The following is an 18,685-nucleotide window of genomic DNA, read 5'->3' as shown; positions in this document are numbered from 1 at the left end:
CATTACTAAGAAAACCGAAACCAAATTCAAAATGGGTGGGAGTTTTTAATAATACCCTAATGACATTTGGATGAACAACTATACGAACAATTCGAGCCCTTGAAAGACTTGGGAAATTCATATCCTGGAACTGCTCTGAAACCTTCCATGGTATTTGATCTCCAGAAGGTTGATACCCATCACTCAGACTTTTTAACACTGAATCCTTTGATATTTTTCCCTCTAAGAAAACCTGCAAAATTTATAGAAATATTGTCACGCCTTTCTTGGAAAAGCAAATGATAGAAATCGTGATTTTGAGATAAAATCGAGATGTTATTAATATGTTCACAACACTGCAAATAAAATTTCTGAATGGAAGGCATTTGCAATTGAGATTATCAAAGAAAAGAGGCATTGCTCACTTTCAAGTGTTGGGGGGCCCAAATTTGGTCACTGATTGGGTAAGTGGCCTTATTGAGATGGAGAACCCTATCTTGAGGCTTTTACTCAAACAAGTAAAGGCCCTGGAAATATTCTTCTTGGTCATTTTATAAGCACACATCTATAAAGAGCTCAACTTTGGAGCATACACTCAATCGAATAAAGTACTAGAGATATCAGAGGGTGCATGGGAGATTGATGAAGAAGAATTTGGGGCATCTTCCCCAGATTATTTAGGATCCCTATATGTTGATGGATATACATGTTTTTCTCTCTCTTCTACTGTTCACAATCTTGACATACATGTTTTAACTCATGAATTTAATAACGAATGGGTTTAAAGCTCTATTTCTTCTTATTAGAATCATGGAAGAATGCATGTAAGGGAAAATAAATATCAAGATGTAACATTTGCAAATAGGTAATGCTTTCAACTTAAAATTTATAGAAATATTGTCACGCCTTTCTTGGAAAAGAAAATGATATCAGCCACTGTAGCTAACCATATCATGCATACCTCATTTTCATGACATGGGTGTATTGGCTTAAAAAATGTGTACAGGTCAATTGATAACATCACGAGTTCAATCAGAGATGATAAGTTGAGTTGACAGAAAAAATTGGGATAGATTATGCATTAATTGAATACTTTTTAAACCCTTTTAAGAAAATGAGTTTAAATCAAGGTCAAATCTTGTAAAATATGTCATCTAGTTAGTTCTGACTAAATATAAAGATATAAAGAATGCTTTAACCCACATATCTGGAATGTATATGTCCAAAACCACAGTTTAAGGAATTGTTATTTTTTTAAAATAGAATTCTTGGAAACAAACACCCTATCAATTCAATGCAAATATCGTCAGAGTGAGGAAAATACTAACATTCAAATGACGTCAAGCTTTCAGTATCTATTGAAAGCATTGACAAGGCATATGCAAGTATGGTTGCTCGTTGAACTGAAGGAATGACTTGCTTTGACAAGGGATCCAAAATTTTCTCCTGGAAAATGATTCAAATAAACAATGTCAATCACCATTACTAGTCCCAATAATTTCTCACAATTCACATTAAATATTTCAAAATACAATATTTGCACAAAAAATAATCTAAAAGAACAAAGTTCGAGTCACTTTTTTATGCACATAGCATGCTCTGGTGAATTTTTTTAAAAGATTATAAAGAATTGACACTCTGAAAACAGAAGTTGGGGTGATTACATATTAACAGCCTTGTGTCAAAAACTACCTCCATCATACAAAATGTGACCTTTGATGTAAAGTCAGGCAGGTAAGAAGTGTGTTCCTAGTGTGAAAATCAGGGGCCTTAACAGAGAGATTCTTTTGAACTCGAGTAATAGGGTAGCTCTCATAATGAATCATTTTTCATCATACAAGTAAGCCAATTCCTGCATGATCAAAGCCTGTTGTTTCTTCAAGGCACATCGAGGGGAACTAGTAGGATTTTAACACTCACACCCCTTCTTTTGGGATTCATGGCCTTTTACCTCAACATGCCAAGAAAATGAAACTAGTTTGATATAAAATTATAAAGCAAACAACCATTTTTGTTCAGTGCTTTTGGTGAATTGGAAATATTTTAAGTCTGTCAAAATCACTTAATTCATTAGTACAAACTATCAATCTTTCTATCACTTGGCAGACTCCTAAGTCCGAAGTTTTTGTTATTAATTATGACAGGTTTTTAAACTTTATCCCATGTCCAATTTTTTCTTCACAAAATGGGCTTTCCCTATGCAAAATATTAATATGAAAAACATATTCAATACCATACAGAAATAGACAAGAGAATTCAATTCTCAACCAAATATTGCTTCACACAAGTGCTCACATCTGGTACCTTTTGCACACAATGAAAATGTAAAAAATGGAAAACAGAGATCATACACATTTTTATAACTTCAAAATATGGCTTCAGGGATAGGTTATTTTAGAAGACCTTTAGGATTTTTTGACCTTACTTTTGAGTAATTTTGGGGTGGCAGATGCCCATCGCCCCAAGGATGTCCCTGAATCCACGAGGTACGTACCCCCAATTGAATGGGAACATATCCAAAATTGGTGGCATATCTTGAGGCTAACTCAAGCAGTTGAGTCCTTTGAGCTTCATGCAAGGGGTCTTGAGATTGATACCCTAAGATGGTTGTCTATGTTTTTTGCCTCACTCAATGTCCCTGTAGGGTCAGGCATTGAAATTAGTGCCAACAAGTTTGCATTGGGTACCATCTATGAATTCGAGGGATTGCACAAGAGTTTCCCAGCAAGGCTTTTCCCATAAACAATACATATAGTACTATATGTAGTATGTATATTAAAAAAACATGAAACAAAAGGGAGGTGATAAGGAAAATAATAAACCTGATCTTGAGGAAGATGTAATAAAATAAAAAATAGAATGTTACCCTCCGCTTGTACCAAGTGGAGAAGAGGGTAGTATTAATAATTCATTTATCAAAGAAAATGATAAGGAATCTAGAAGACAAAAGCAAAAGAGGACCCGTGTCTTGATCATGGAGTGGCTAATAGGTCAGGGGTCTTGGTCTTGGTATTCGTCAACTGGAATATCTATAAGAAGAATTTGTGCGGGTTTTCCTCTCAAAGAGTGAGAGGTTTTTGCCCTAGCTCATAGCCTACATGTTGTGTCTTGTCTATTTATGTTCTTGCATTGGTTACTGTTTGATGAAGAAGAACACTAAGAATCTAATGTAAAGGAGATCCTAACCTAATCATGTAAAAAGCATTCACAAGCAGTCACCAAAGAAGATAAATCATCTAATAATAATGCCCTAGATTTCTCAACACTAGCAAGGGTTACACCCTCTGTTTCTACTACGCATCATCATGTACATCTACAACTTAGAGAGAAGGCATTTTCTAGGCCTCACAACCCCCAACCAACCCTCTACACAAGCTAGTGTAGTAGTACTTTTTGTGGCCCTAAACAGAGTACCAAAGCACATAAAAACAAGCACAAAAACCCTCACTCTTACCTCTGAATCAACAACTTTATCTGCAACGGAATCCATTGTCTTACACAACCCTATCAAGCCTCCACGCTGGCTAGTTTAGACCTAACAACAGACTAGTGGCACTAGCCCGAATGCAACATATAAATTAATTGATTCAACTAAAATGAAAATGATCAAAAACAGAAAGCAGTTAGGATGCTTGCCAGTAAGTCTTCTGCCGGTTTGAGCATTTCCCTCTCAGCTTTCTCAAAATTCCATTCAACTCCATTTTCAACAGCAATTTCTTTCAAAAGACATAATTTTATCTCTATGCTCGGTGCTCTGGTTGATAATTTCTCAATGATCTATGATAACAAATTAGCACACTGCAACAAATTTAATATCAAATTTTCAACTAAAAAAGTGAAGCCTGAATGAGCTAATTTCTCTAGAAGGATTGAAGTGATAATATTTACTTGCCTGCCTGTTAACCCCGCTGTCAGGATGTAGCTCAACTGCAGCTGTAGTGAACTCAGGACCATACTTTGCAGAAAAAATTGAACGAACTTCTTGAAGCTCTAGCAAGTCTGCACACCTCGGTGCAACAAAAATTAAACTTGCTATGGCTTCTTTCAAATCATTAGGGCATGTCCTAAAATAGTCAGAAACCAAATAAACACATTCAGTTATAAGGTCCAACCACTTTATAAATAACCATAATATTTTTGGGTCTTTGTGATATACAAAAGAAGATAATAGGTTAAAATTCAAAAAGGCATTCAAGGAATCACAAATCAATTACTTTTGCTTTTCAATGGCCATGATTCTTTCAGTCACAAGATAGCAAAAACCTTCAATGAGAAAATATGCATCCAATATGTTCTTCTCCTTGAAGACATGCTCCACCTGCAAACAAAAAATGTAGCTTCAGATTGGAAAGACATTGCATATGATCTAATCATAGTCCACATACAAAATCACAGATGACAAATATTTTCACAGATCTTTTTAATCAGATAAATTACACTGATTTTGATAACCCATTATTGCTTCTAAATTCTAATGAACCATCTTCTCTAAGTACTTGTAAATATTATGCAAAATTAGTATTGGACGTGCTAAATCAACAATTAAGTCAACCAAGAAAAAATATTATATATCCAAGAAAGGCCCTGCCATGAAAACAGAACATCCAACTACCAAGTAGAGTAGATCTGAATCTTAATTCACTGTATTTAATATAGATGAGCTAAGTGCAAAATTTGTTAGCAGATAAACAATGACAAGGCAAGATTGTGAACAATCCTACTAGATACAAAAAAGACTATTTAGGAAAATCAAGTATCTCCTCAGTGAGCTTCTGTGAGTCAATTCCACTTGCCCCTTTGGTGAGCTGAGTTGACAATTTCTATAAATTTTGTTGAGTTTTGACCAAACTCGACAAATATAACCAGATTCAAGTTTCCTCAAACTTGGTGAGTCCACAGTGCAGTGAACTCAGCCAACAACACTATATATTATAAACTCAAAATTGATTCTTGTATATTCTTCACATTTGTCTCTGTTTCAGATTCTCAGTGAGGGTTTTGGGTTGTCAAATGTTTTGGTGCATTTAGAGACCAAAACTTGGGATCTTTTGAAAAAAATTCCAACGTTTAGAGACCAAAACTTCACTGGGGAGTACAAATGCTACATTTTTAGATCATAACTTTCTTTGGGTAGCATTTTTTTGCAAGGGAGGCACATTGGGAAATAGATTCTATAATATCCCTAAGGAAAAATAACAACAATAAACAAAGCATGCATAGAAAAAGCAACACAAAAAATTCACACAGAATTAAATACTCGAAAATACCCCAAAAACTGTGTAGGTGAAAGGTGTGGGTCGGCAGACCTGCACTTATGAACTAATTGTATATAATACATAAAACTTGGGCTATAAAGGAAAGGGGAGGAGAAGATTAGGGTAGCTTTTCTCATGAAAGAACTTACCAAAGGAAAAATATTTCAGAGATTACCAAGCTTGTGCTAGATTTGTAGAGTTAACAGTTTGAGAATGCTATACACATTCATAATCCACCAAGATCATAGTCTCAGAGGCTAGGGATTTGTATAGAATCCCAAGGTTGGAAGGGGTACCAGTGTCATAGACCTAGTCCCTAGATTTCCTTTCAAGGGTAGGTAAATTGGAATAAATTTAGTGCTTACCACAGCCACAGTTGAGTCAAGAGAAGCCTTAATGACAATGTACTGTGCCCAAGCTGAATTCCACGTACTCTAGTGGTTTACCAGAGTGGTTCCTTCTTACAGGATGCTTGCTCAGGGTATTCACCCAAGGCTTAATTTGGGTATTTCTCATTTCCAAGAGTCAAAATCCATTATCTAGGTGGCTTATCAACTATATTTTCAAAGCAAGCACTACAAGAATATGTAGCCCATTATCCAGGTGGTTTATTAGCCTCACGACAAGCACCATTGTGGCTTAGTTCATGTTGCCTAATGGTTTAGTGGCTTTACAATAAGCACCCGAGTGGTTTATCAACCCATTCAACACTATCAACTTATTCGAAAAGCACTTAGTGTCTATCAACTTACTCAACAAGCATTGTGGTTCAATCCTCCTATAAGCCTCCCACTAGCTATCCATGCTTGGACACTTCTTTCTTTGTTGTCCTCTTCTTATTTTTTTGTATTTTTTGTTTGCTTCTTTTTCCTTCTTGCCTCTTTTTTTCCTAGTGTTTCATATCCAGTAAGACTATTGAATTCACCTTCCCTCACATCATGGGACAAAACATCTGCACCCTTTTTTATTCAATCTAACCACGTCTTCCCAAATTTTAGGTGGTGTTCCGATCTATTATGCCACCAAATGCTACTCTCCCACTTCTTCACTCTCCCTCAGACTTAGGATCTGTGTGTCCCTCTCTTCAAACCAACATTGCATATTTTCATTATTTTCAAGAGAAAAATTAATACTTGAATTGTTTACATGATTTTTATCAAATAGTTGTGGTTTCCATGCTACCCTTTACCATCATGATCACATACACAAAAGAAGGGGATAAAAAGGTGAGACTATCCAGAGGATTTATTCATCTCATAAGGTGACCTTTGCATAACAAAGAACGTTACCAATATAATAAAATTGGCCTCAATGCTATCTATAACAGATAACAATGAAAGTGTTGTAAGTTTCCATTCTAAAGAGTGAAAATGCCTTCTTTTATACAAAATAAAGGAAAAACAAGGAATAATAAGGAGCGACACTTGATTACAAAAAGGAAAGTGGATTAAAAGAATATGAAGTAAGATAGTGCTAGCCCACAACATTATAATGGTTATGAAATTGGTGCAAGAAATCCTTCCAATCTAACTAGAACATTCTCCACAATCTTCCCTATTAACATTGCAATCCTCCCCAAAATATGTGAGATTAATGGCATTGGCCCTTAATTATTAGGAAAGGGAAAACGTTAAGGGTGAAGTAAATGTTGTTGCAACACATGATGTATCCATCCGTTAAAAACCCTTGAATCTTAATAAAATATTCAAAACACATGACAACAAATACCTAAAATGAGTCATAGGAAATTTGTGTAAGTTCATTTCACCATATAAATAGTTATATTGCATTTAATGGTGATAATGATGATGAAGGGAAATGTATCCTAAATACACTATCGAAGATGTCACAATGAAAATGACATCACAAACAACTATTTTTGTGATTCTATCTATTGTGTATTATATCATAAGTGGGGCATTGTCACATCATGAATCTCTTTTTTTTATTTATTAAGGAAGATAATTAGTAATGTGTGAATGAATTGAACTATGATGGTATGTATAATATACGAAGTAATCTCTATATGGGTCATGCTAGCAAGGAAGACTATAAAGTAATAAAGATTGTTGTAGGGATTCTTATACAACATTCTTAAGTAGTATGTAGACACAATTAATGCACCAAACATTATATAGTCTAGGGTAGTGAGTTGCTAGGTTTATACATAATAAGGGATAATGGATGAATTAGATAAAATTGTAATAAACTAAGCTAAAATTTGTAATAAATTGAATTTAGTGGCATAAATCCATTTAGTTAACTCTTAATGAGTGGAGAAAAATAGTATGATGAACAATAAGGGTATACCTTGAATCTTAATAGAGCTAGGAGTGGGTTCGTGGAAAAGGTGAGTTAGATGAGTTACAAAGAGTTAGTGGAATTATAGATGCACTACTTAAACATTTGTGTAAAGATGCAACAAAAGTTGAGTAGTAAAGATACAATTTGTATATAATTTTGATTGCATATTATCTCACTAATCATTTACTTCACACATACAAAATTTATTGTTTAAAATTATTAAAATATATATCAATAAAATAAAATAATTCATATTTTTTTTAATATTTATCCACATAAAATAATAATATTTACTATTAAAAATTCTAAAAAATTAATTATAATTTTTTTATTAAAAAAAATATATCTTACTATAACGATCAAAACTTCAATACTAAAATTACAAATAAATTAATATTAAAACTTAAATAAATACACTAACTACTATAACAATTCTAAATAACATATTATTATCATATCTCACCCATCTTAAAGCTTCACAGGTCCAAAAGATACTAACATTGTGCAAGAACATGCCCCACCATATTATAAATAACATATTATTATCCTATCTCACCCATCTTAAAGCTTCACGGATCCAAAAGATACCAACATTGTGCAAGAACATGCCCCACCATATAAAAACCTTGAAGTTAACCGATTAATTAAGTATAATAAAGCTTGACTCACATTCTCAATTAAATCAATTAAATCAAACTTTGAAGTTAACAAATTATCACTCATGAATCACATTCTCTATTTAAATAAGATAAAAAATTTGTTTTTGTCAAATTTTTTAATTAAATTATATATAGATATATATATATATATATTTTTTAAATAACCTTATAACTCAAATTCTATATAAAAATTCCAGCGAATAATTCAAAATCTATTTATTAGAGGTCGAATTTAATTCAGCAACGTCGCGAAGCTGACCACCTCAACTCAACTTCGTTTGAATTTAATTCATTACCATATTCAAGCAAATCATTATAGTAAGATATTTTGTTAATTATAAATTTAGTGTATTTGAATTTAATTCATTACCCTATTATATGCTGGTATTTGTTAATTATAAATTTAGTGTATTTGAATTTAATTCATTACCATATTTAATCAAGTATGCTGGAGTATTTTTATGTTAATTGCAGATTCAGTAAAATAAAGTTAGTTATTAACTTTGTACTAGTTGGATGTTAGAATCTATAAAACCAAAAGGTCATGAAGCCTTACTCCATATAGTCCTCAAACCTGGTATGGAATGTGCACGGTGAAAAGTTGACATTACTCTGTCCGGTGAAATACAGCAATCTGCAATCTACATAAACTCACGTCACTGAGTCATAGCCAACCCTAATGAACAATCATATCAACGGCTATTATCAACTAAGGCCATTTTCAGTATTTGACAATGCGATTTAGGAGTATTTTTATTTTTATTTTTGGAATTAGAATAGAGTGATTTTTTATAGGATTATATTTTTATTATGTTTAATTTTTTATTTTGAAGAGGAGATAGTATAAGATTTGAGATTAAGAGTTTTTAGGTTAGGTGAGACTTTATTTCAACTGTTATTGCTCATTAAATTAGCCCGTTTACTAAAATAAAATATTTTTATTTTGATGGTGGATTTAGGAAATATTTTAAAATTTAACCACTGATCAGAATGATATCAATGGTTTGACTTATATCTTCTTAATTAAATTTCAAAATGTTGTTGAAATCCACCATGTTAGGATATTCCCACATTGAAAATAGTTAAGTATAACTTGGTCTACTATAGAGTTAGGTAAAGTGTGTTTCTTTACTACGTACATTTTGTAACTTACAATCCGACGGTCACAATATGTAGTGATCTGACGGTTCATTCTCTCCTCGGTATTACCGACACTTGATTTGTGGCTTAACACCCGATTGGTCCATGATCTATATTTAAAGAGCATGCAGAGTAATTTGTAGGTTAACTGTTCATGACCGACACTTGATCCGTGGCTTAACACCCGATTGGTCCATGATCTCTATTTAAAGAGCATGGAGAGTAATTTGTAGGTTAACTGTTCATGAGAGAAGCTTATATAAAATTTCATTCTTTTATTAATAAATTGCCTGAAGTGGCCGCGTTGGCTCAGGCCTGCACTGTTTCCCTCTTTGAGAATTTTAACCACGTCAAAACACTGATGTATTGATCTAGGATCTATATGTAAGCAATGTCCTTTAATGTTATGTCTGACGAACTTACCCTCTAAATTTCTACACACCGTTAAGATAAATTTAAATTCCAAAATGAAATAGCTAACAAGGCAACATCATTTTGGGTATAGAACAAATAAATGGTGGGCGATGGGAAAGGTTTATGGACAAAATCTCGAAGATACAGATGGAATTTGGTTACGGCCACGTTTATTAGGGTGTCAAAATCTAAATCTTAAAAAAATAGACGTGGAAAAATAAAATCAGCCGATCGGTGTTGGATTATTTGGGGCTCGCCGTGGATTGCACGAAGGGCAATGAAAAACCGGAACGTTGCACGATTCTTGATCCTGCAAAGTCAAGGTCTGGGGAGCAAGAGTGGATCCGCACTTGAGGCAATACGCAGGGATGCGCACACAATTCCCTGGGGCAGTCTCATAATGGAAGCGCCAGTAGTAGCTACACCTATCTGCGCTGGTGAGCCTCTTCGAAATGTAAGCGTCGATGGTGAACACCCGGCAGAGCTCAACTATGAAGGGCGATGACTCCACGGTCACATGATCGGAAAGGAGGAGTTCCATGCGCCCGTGGTAAGGCAGTCTTCCGCAGCGAGTATCTTCTGGGCTGTAAAACCATCTGACGTGGACAGTGTAGACCCCTCGAGCGGAGGTGCGCTCCAGCTTTATTATTTTGGCCACCGATGTTTCCATTCCCGACGCCGGGCCGTTACGAAAACGCACGTAACATCCCACCTTCACCCGAGCTTTGGAACCCAATATTCCAAACGACTTTGATTCCACGCTCCTCTGCGTCTTCTCAGTGCCTATTTGCGCCGCTTTGTCGCTGTCATGCTTTGAGTTTGGCGGTTGGCCGCTTTTTTTCATCTTCATTTTTACCGGTTTCAGTCGTTCTTGGAATTTATTGCCATTTCCAGGCTCGCGGGTGGATTCTTCCAATGTTCCTTCCTTCGTCATTTCTTCTGCAATGAAATGGCGCTGTGTGTGAGAATTGTTTGTTGGCAATTATTGGGTTTAATATGCGCAATAGTCGTGGCTTTCTGTATGCGTCGACGAACCTCTTCAATTTTTTCTCAATTTTAAAAAGGGTTCTGAATGGTGTTATAGACGATCGAAACGGATTAATTATAGGGATAACTAAATATTGGCGTATTGACCATATGCATGGTATCTACACAACTTCACAGACATTAAATTTGGAGTTTTCCAAATATAAACTAAACTCAACTTAGGTCACACTTAACTCAGTTAACTCACACTCTAAAATAAACTGTACCTAACTTTTTATACATCACTCAATTTAGACCTTGCTAAATCTTCATATGGAAGTAATTACTATTTCCAATAAATTACAGTTCTAATAATCTCTTAAATTTAATGATGAAAAGAAAAGTTAATTCTTCTTAAATCTGATGATTAAAAAAGGTCCATTCTTTGAATATCAAATTTCGCAATGACTCTACAAACTTCTTCTGACTCTGTCAACTTCTTTTGAAATCTGCAATAAACATGAAGATGCTTAAATTGTACGTATCAATCTGATAAGAAATAGGCGAAATTGCTAGTAATATTGATCATAATAGATTGGATGGGGCGTGCACCCTGCGTGTATGATATGACGGATGGGGCGGATGACTTTCGCTTCCCCTAGCCGTGTTCAATCTCTGCGGAGGATCCCTCGCTTTGGCGATTTATGTGATGGCTATGCCGTAAAATCAGCTGACTTCAGTCGTATTCTGATTGGCTTCGGTCATATTGTAATCTGGCTTTGACCGTATTTTAACTGGCTTCGGCCATATTGTAATCTGAAGACTTCGACCATATATAAGGATTTCTCTCTGGAAAAAAAAGAAATCGTTGTACTATTGGATGAAATCGTTGTCATATTGATCATAACAGATTGGATTGGATGAATTGATAAATGCACAATATCCAAGGCAATACTTGAAACTCTGGGCTGAGTTGATACGAAGCGAATGGACAATTTCACTTGAGTGAGATAGGGGTGAGTGGAATTTCGCGTAGAGTGTGGATGGATCAAATCCTAATGTGGGAACCATGGTCTAGTTCCCCTCCCAATCTAGTGCTCAAAAGAGGGTCTTCTCAAGTCAAAATCTTAATAATGTGCTAGTCTGCAACTGTGCAACTGTAACAGTGCAGAACAACCCCTATTGTAGCCCCCGAGGTTAAGTGTTTGAGATATCAGAATTATTTGAAATAATTGAAATGGAAATTATATTTAAATATGGTTTTATATATAATTTTTTTTTTAATAATTAGTCTTTATAGGGATAGGAATGTTGTAAATATTCAAAAATAATAAAATAATATTTATATTGATAAATTAAAAATAATAATAATAAATAATGTTTAACATAAATAAAATATTTTAATTTTATATAAAGAAATAAATAATTGAAAGAAAAAAATAATAATAATTTATTTTTTAATATGAGGGAGATAATTTTTTCATAATATGGAGTTGACAAAAAATAATATTATTAATATTATATAATATGGAGTTGACAAAAAATAATATTATTAATATTATATAATATGGAGTTGACAAAAAATAATATTATTAATATTATATGATGTGTGATTCATTCTTTGTTCAAATTACATGTAATATTCTAAAACAAAAGTATCTTAATAACATTTTTTTTTTCACTGTGAGCTCTAAGTAAAATATTTCAATGTACATATTAAATAACATAATTTTAAATCAACTTTATATAAAGAAAAATAATGCTATTTAAATTTAAAAATTTCTTATGTTTTCACTCTGCAAAGTTAGGGAGTTGTAAATTTATTTTGTTCTTAATATAAAGTTGATATATAAAATTAAAAAATATATATATTAATAAAAAATAAAAAAATTATAAATTAAATATTTCAATATGCCTGTCAAATAAAAAAAATTAACATCAAAAATATATATAAAGAGAAAGAATGAGAGAAATCTTATTCTATTGATAGGTGTTCTCTAATTCAAGATATAAAAGAGATTTGTAATTCTTTCCATGTTTAATATAGATTTTATATATAACATTTTAAAAATATTAATAATAAAAATAATTAAATCGTATGCTTAAAAAAATAGTAATCATAAAAACAATTATGTATGTGTTAAGATAGAAAAAATTGATATGTGATATTTTAAAAAATACTAATAATAAAAACAATTTTATATATATATATATATATATATATATATATATATATATATATTAAAAATATTAACAACAAATCTATATATAAAAATAAAGAGAAGGGTTATATAACAAGTTAAAATAAAAAAAATTATTATAGTTAAATTTTTTTATTAGTGTATTGCTCAAAACTAGCATAAATCCATTTTAAAGGAATTAAATCTCTTTATGTTTCCTCAAATTTTACACTTAGAAAGTGGTTTGCATCTTGAAAAACTTGATCTTTTTTATGTTTGATAAATAAAAATTAAAATGGATCTATACTAATTTATCATATTTAGAGCATTTTGTATATATAAATTAATTTAATTTTAAATTAAAATATATATATATATAGATATTTTAAACATGTTGTAAGTTATTTATAAAGAAAAAATGTGTGAAAGATATCTACCTTAAAAATTAAATATTTAAATAAAATTGTATATATAAATTAATTTAATTTTAAATTAAAAATATATATTTTAAACATGTGGTAAGTTATTTATAAAGAAAAATGGTGTGAAAGATATCTACCTTAAAAATTAAAGGAACTTACATAAATATGAGATATGAATATTGATTTTAGATTTAAAAGGGAAAATTAATCAATATTAAAAAAATAGCCATTAAAAAAATAATAAATTAATAAATAACTCATTGTAAAATAGATTATAAGAGATATATGCGTGATATTATAAAAAAATATAAATTTAAATGATATACAAAATTACAAAGTAAAATTAATATTATAAAATGATAATAAGTTTTGGGAAAATGAAAATGAAAATAAAAATGGATAATATTTTAAAGAGTTAATGAATACAAATTAGAGAATATTTTAAACTAAAGGGAAAAGAAAATACATATTGATCTAAGATATAAAAGGTTTAGAAAATTGAAAATGAGAAATTATAAAGGAGTTATTAATCTAAATCACTTATTTAGTTATTAATTTTAATTTTCTCAATTTAGTTAAATGATTAATTATTTAATTTGTGTGAGTGAAGGTTTAAGGGTTAGTTCAATTGGTTGAGTTCCTCTTGTTAAAGTATTTTGCTAATGGGAGGCCATGGGTCAATTATCCTCGATGCTCTTGGGGTATGGCTATGCCATTGGGCCAGTCGGAAGTGATCCATTTGCGTGGATTTTCCTGAATAGTTTCCATGGACGTAGTGGTCACCAATCTCCGGTATCCGTGAACCACACATTAAAAATAAATAAAAATGTGTGAGTGTGCTTTTATGGAATAATACAATAATTTAGTGTGTATATTGTTATAATTAATTTCAATCAATTATAAATAATATAAATTCCCCGGATAGGGTGATAGGAGAGCGGGATGGTGCAGGGTGGGTTTCCTGCCCCCCTAGTTGGCATACAAATATTAATGAATCCTAATACAAATACTCCTTGTGCCATGTTTTATCAAACACGCTCCCCCAACCTCACCCTTATCTATTTCGAATCACTTTGCCTGACATCCCTTAGGGCAGCCAAGTCCTCCCTCTTGTCAGCACTCATTCGCGACGTGTTATTACGATGGCATTTACAACCAATGCAACGATAATTTAATATAGTTTGACTGACTACATTGAACTCCTTTTCCCATACCTATTATGTACCTAACAATAATATTTCTATAAAAGGGAGATCATGTTAATAATAAGAACAAGGGGAGTTGCAGGGAAGCAAAGGACCAACAAGTCCCTGCCTTGAGCGGGGCTTGAAGATAACTAATTGGATTAGGTATTTCATATGAAGCAAACAACAAAGAAAATGTAATGTGATGTGGCATATAGACAATGAACATTTGACAATAAAATTCATTAGCACTAGTAAGTGTACATACTGCATGATGAACTGCAACTCATACATACTTCATTACAAAGGTTATATTATGTTAATTTGATGGTATGCCTTCAATGCCATCGTATAACCCATTGCTTACTCACTGGATTCTCTGTCACTTAATAAGGTGTAACTACATCAGAAGACTACAGAATTTATGCTTTTGTTGGAATAGAATAAATTATGACAGACAATTGAAGAGTCCTTCCTCCACGGAGCCTCAATAAGGTTCCCTCTCCAGATGAGTTTAAACAAGCTCTAGTTAGAATGAAAATTGAGAATTCAGTAAGGAATATATGTGGCAAGATCCACTTACACTTTATAAACTCAAGTCTCTTCAAACTTTGGAGAGATAAATGCTACACAGATCTACTCAACATAAAACTCACACACATAGTTTAAGAAAATGAGCAAAATTTTTTAAAAAAGAAGTGAAAGACTTACATTCATGAATTATACTACAACCTTTCGATTATGTTCATTTAGACATCCTTCATGGATTTTCCATAATGCAAAAACTTAAGACAACGAGAATAACTTGTAAAAGAAAAGTGGAATGCTTACATTCATGAATCATATTACAACCTTTTGATTATGCTCATTCAGACATCCTTCATGTATTTTCCATAATGCCAAACTTGAAATATTGAGTAGAATATCTCATTGGAAAGCTAATTTATCCACAACATCAATCTGGTTTCACAAATAACCAAGGGCTACTACATCCCATTATCTGTGGTTTCATTTATGTACATGAGGATTAGTTGTAAGTGTTTTCACTTTTGAAAGGATGGTTATATTATTGTGGATTTGAATTGATTTAGGCATTGAGGAATTCAAAATTTAGAGGGATTCCCATCAAAGTTAAAAGTGTAGAAACGTATTTAGCTAGGTTTTCCACAAGAGGATTATGGTTAATCATGAGTACGAGGGAATTTATGGCCTTTGTATGGTTCAAGTCTTCTAACTCACTAGCTCTAAAGATTTCAAGACCTGGGTTAATCAACAAATACTCAATATTATGTATGTGAGGACTATCTAATCCTAAGGGACACCCATTATTATAGCAAGAACATGTTTAACACACTTGAAATCATGTAGAATGACAATTATATATGTAACATGAACTTGTGTTCAAGATAAGCTTGAGCCACTCACAAAGGGAAGAGCGGATATAGAGGTTGCAATGACATCTGTTGAAATTTGAATTAAATGAGGAAACCAAAAACTATAGGAAAGCGAAAATCCTTAATTAAGTTCTAGCAGATTATGCAAGAAACATGAACCCAATCCCACCTGGATAACTTTTCATTGCTCCGGATATCACATAAAATAGTGTGCCAAGAATCATTTCAGCGTCTATCGTCGATTGTTTCAGGCAATATTCCAAAAAATGTGTATTTGGCAATATGCATTCAAGTGCACATATTTTTAAGTTTTTTCAAAGAAGTTTCATAGAACTTGAACATCAACAACATATTATTGTAGAAAATGCTTTCAAATTCAATATTCCCTATCCCTTTCTATATGCAGAAACCCAAGCAAATAATGAAGGGAGACATACAAACAAGTGGAAAGGATTGCATTGAAAAGTTTACAAAAGGAAGAAAAGGAAGCAAAGGGATGAACCACAACATCAATGTCACAAAAAGGCAATATTTTCCAGCCTTATTAAACAACTTGCAAAATAGAGAGAATTACACAAGCACACTCCATGCTATTAGCAAAACTGATGATGACATAAAATTCTATACACAAGTCAACTAGGAATTGAAATGACAAAAAAACTTAAGGGAACATAGGAAAACGGGAAGCACTTGTCCCCATCATATTCTTTCTTTGATAACACTTCAAGAGAAATGTATGGAGGGGTTCCTATAGTTGGTTTTGGTTGGGAATGGAGCAACGAACTGCAAAGAAAAAATCACTATTAAGGTAATGTCAAAAATAGTAATTCCTTACCTCTTAACTTAATGCATAACTCCAGGACTTGAGATAGGAAGACAAGATGAAACTCGATCTCTCTATGGACCTTGAACATGCTTAAAAGGCCAATTTTTAGAGAAGAAGAATCTACGTAAAAAATAAATACCTTTGAATAACCGAAAGCACATATCTTCAGGTGAGGAGCAGGACATCCATCCAAAAGTGTGTTCTCCAGCTTTAGATCTTGGTGACAAACTTGTTGCACAAGACCCAAGTCTAAGTTCCTTACAATGAGGTTATTTCAAAAGCACTAGAGGATTAAATGTCAATTTTTCCCAAAGAAGCATCCAAAAAATTCTAATGCATCTTATCCAGTTACCATATAGTGGCAATAGTTCACCCCTGATATAAGTTGCCGAAGAAAAAATGAGCCTGCATAATTCTGGAAATCAGCAAAATACAAAAGGATGGAATTAACAGAAAAATATTTATGTTTTAATATAATCTCGCCTTATTTAGGAAGCTCAATTTCAAGGATTACAACTTCTAAGGGATTTAGAACCTGAAGAAGCTTCAATACCATTTCAAAGTAGCTTTGCATCCTCACTCCAGCCTCAAAGAAGCCTTGTAATATGATAATGCTATCATTGTGGAGGCTCAAGTGGAAGTCGAAGGGGATACAATGCTCTTAGGAGTGCCTATGTGTCTAGGGTACTCATGGTCCTGGGGAAGTAATGCCTTTACAAGTTTATTCATCCTTAGGGAAAATCCCTTTGGGAGTCCTTATGCCTTTGGAAGCAACAATATGGGGATAAGCTTCTTCCAAGTCAGATCTCTAGAGAATCATTACAACATAGGACTACACCAAAGTCTCTATTCTACAGTTCTTGATAAAGAAAGAGAGAATAACATCAAAGTGGATGAAATCAAACTGACTCAAACTAGAATCAACATTAATAATATGATTAGTCTCATTCGTATGGGCTATATCTCATAACTAGGGTATATATTAATGATCATTTACAAAAGATAAAGATTTAGGTGAGTGAACACCATAGAGAGTTAATTTTTTGGATTCCATTGTAGCAAATGTCTATTGATGTTTCCAATAAGTGTAATCTTTGCTCAAAAATTTATTGGCTGATGTCCCATAAAATACTTGTAAAAATGACTTATTGTTGCAATAATACACATTTTCCATGCCAATTAAAACATGAAACTAATTTGGAAATATCTTCTTAACATGAGTACAATCAATATAGACATTAAAATCAATAAAGAACTTTGAATGTGAACCACCATTCAAATAAGTAATGAGATGAAGTGTATTTACAGTTGGAGCTTCAATGTAAAAATGTATAATGACATAATATAAGAAACAAAGTGGATACCCACAAGAGAATAGAGGATTAAAAGACAAACAAATAGAGTTAAAAGAGGTCTTGAAAATTTTGTATGTGCGAGATGCCATAGAAATGTTGAAATTTGGTACCGGAGGACACGTGGTTCCCTAAGGCTTTGATCTTTGGCCTAGGGAAAAGTGTCCAAAAGAATTTAATTTTTCTCCTAAAGTGACTTTATAATTTTTATAAAGTTAAATCTAATTTAAAAGTGACTTTAAGTGATAAAGTTACTAAAGTCTAATTTTAAAGTGACTTTTATAAAGTTAGTGAAAAATTAGAAAGGAAAAGTGACTTTGGAAATAAATGACTAAGTGGGTCTTTATTAAAGTGGGGTGAATTAAAAAATAGAAAGTGAGATTTAAATGAGCATTTAATCTCAGCCATAGATCTCAATCTATTTCAGCCATTGGATTTAGGGATCACCCAAAAGTCACTTAGGGTTAGATTAAAGGAGGAAAAGGTCATTCATTCTTTCATGAGCAGATTGGGAGAAGGAGAGCAAGAGAGCAAGAGAGATTTCTGAGCAGGGAGGAGAAGGAGACAGTAGCTTGGCACACATTCCAAGGCAGCAGTTGAGCAAATTTGT

General features: G+C 32.7%; 1 long non-coding RNA gene across 1 annotated transcript; it reads right to left on the bottom strand.

The window, feature by feature from the left end:
* Window positions 1-3,521: 3,521 nt before the first annotated feature.
* LOC149144966 (uncharacterized) lies at window positions 3,522-4,501 on the bottom strand. The gene is made up of 2 exons (XR_016265032.1): window positions 4,194-4,501; window positions 3,522-4,043 (listed from the first exon to the last, which is right to left on the bottom strand). It is a non-coding gene; the product is annotated as an uncharacterized LOC149144966 (long non-coding RNA).
* Between the last annotated feature and the right edge of the window lie 14,184 nt (window positions 4,502-18,685).

The sequence above is a fragment of the Pinus tabuliformis genome, chromosome X (assembly GCF_031772625.1).
Source record: "Pinus tabuliformis cultivar Carrire ecotype Pingquan chromosome X, CPIR1, whole genome shotgun sequence".
In the NCBI taxonomy this organism is placed as follows: Eukaryota; Viridiplantae; Streptophyta; class Pinopsida; order Pinales; family Pinaceae; genus Pinus; species Pinus tabuliformis.
The sequence above is the reverse complement of the archived record's forward strand: the minus strand, read 5'-3'. Positions and strand labels throughout refer to the sequence as shown.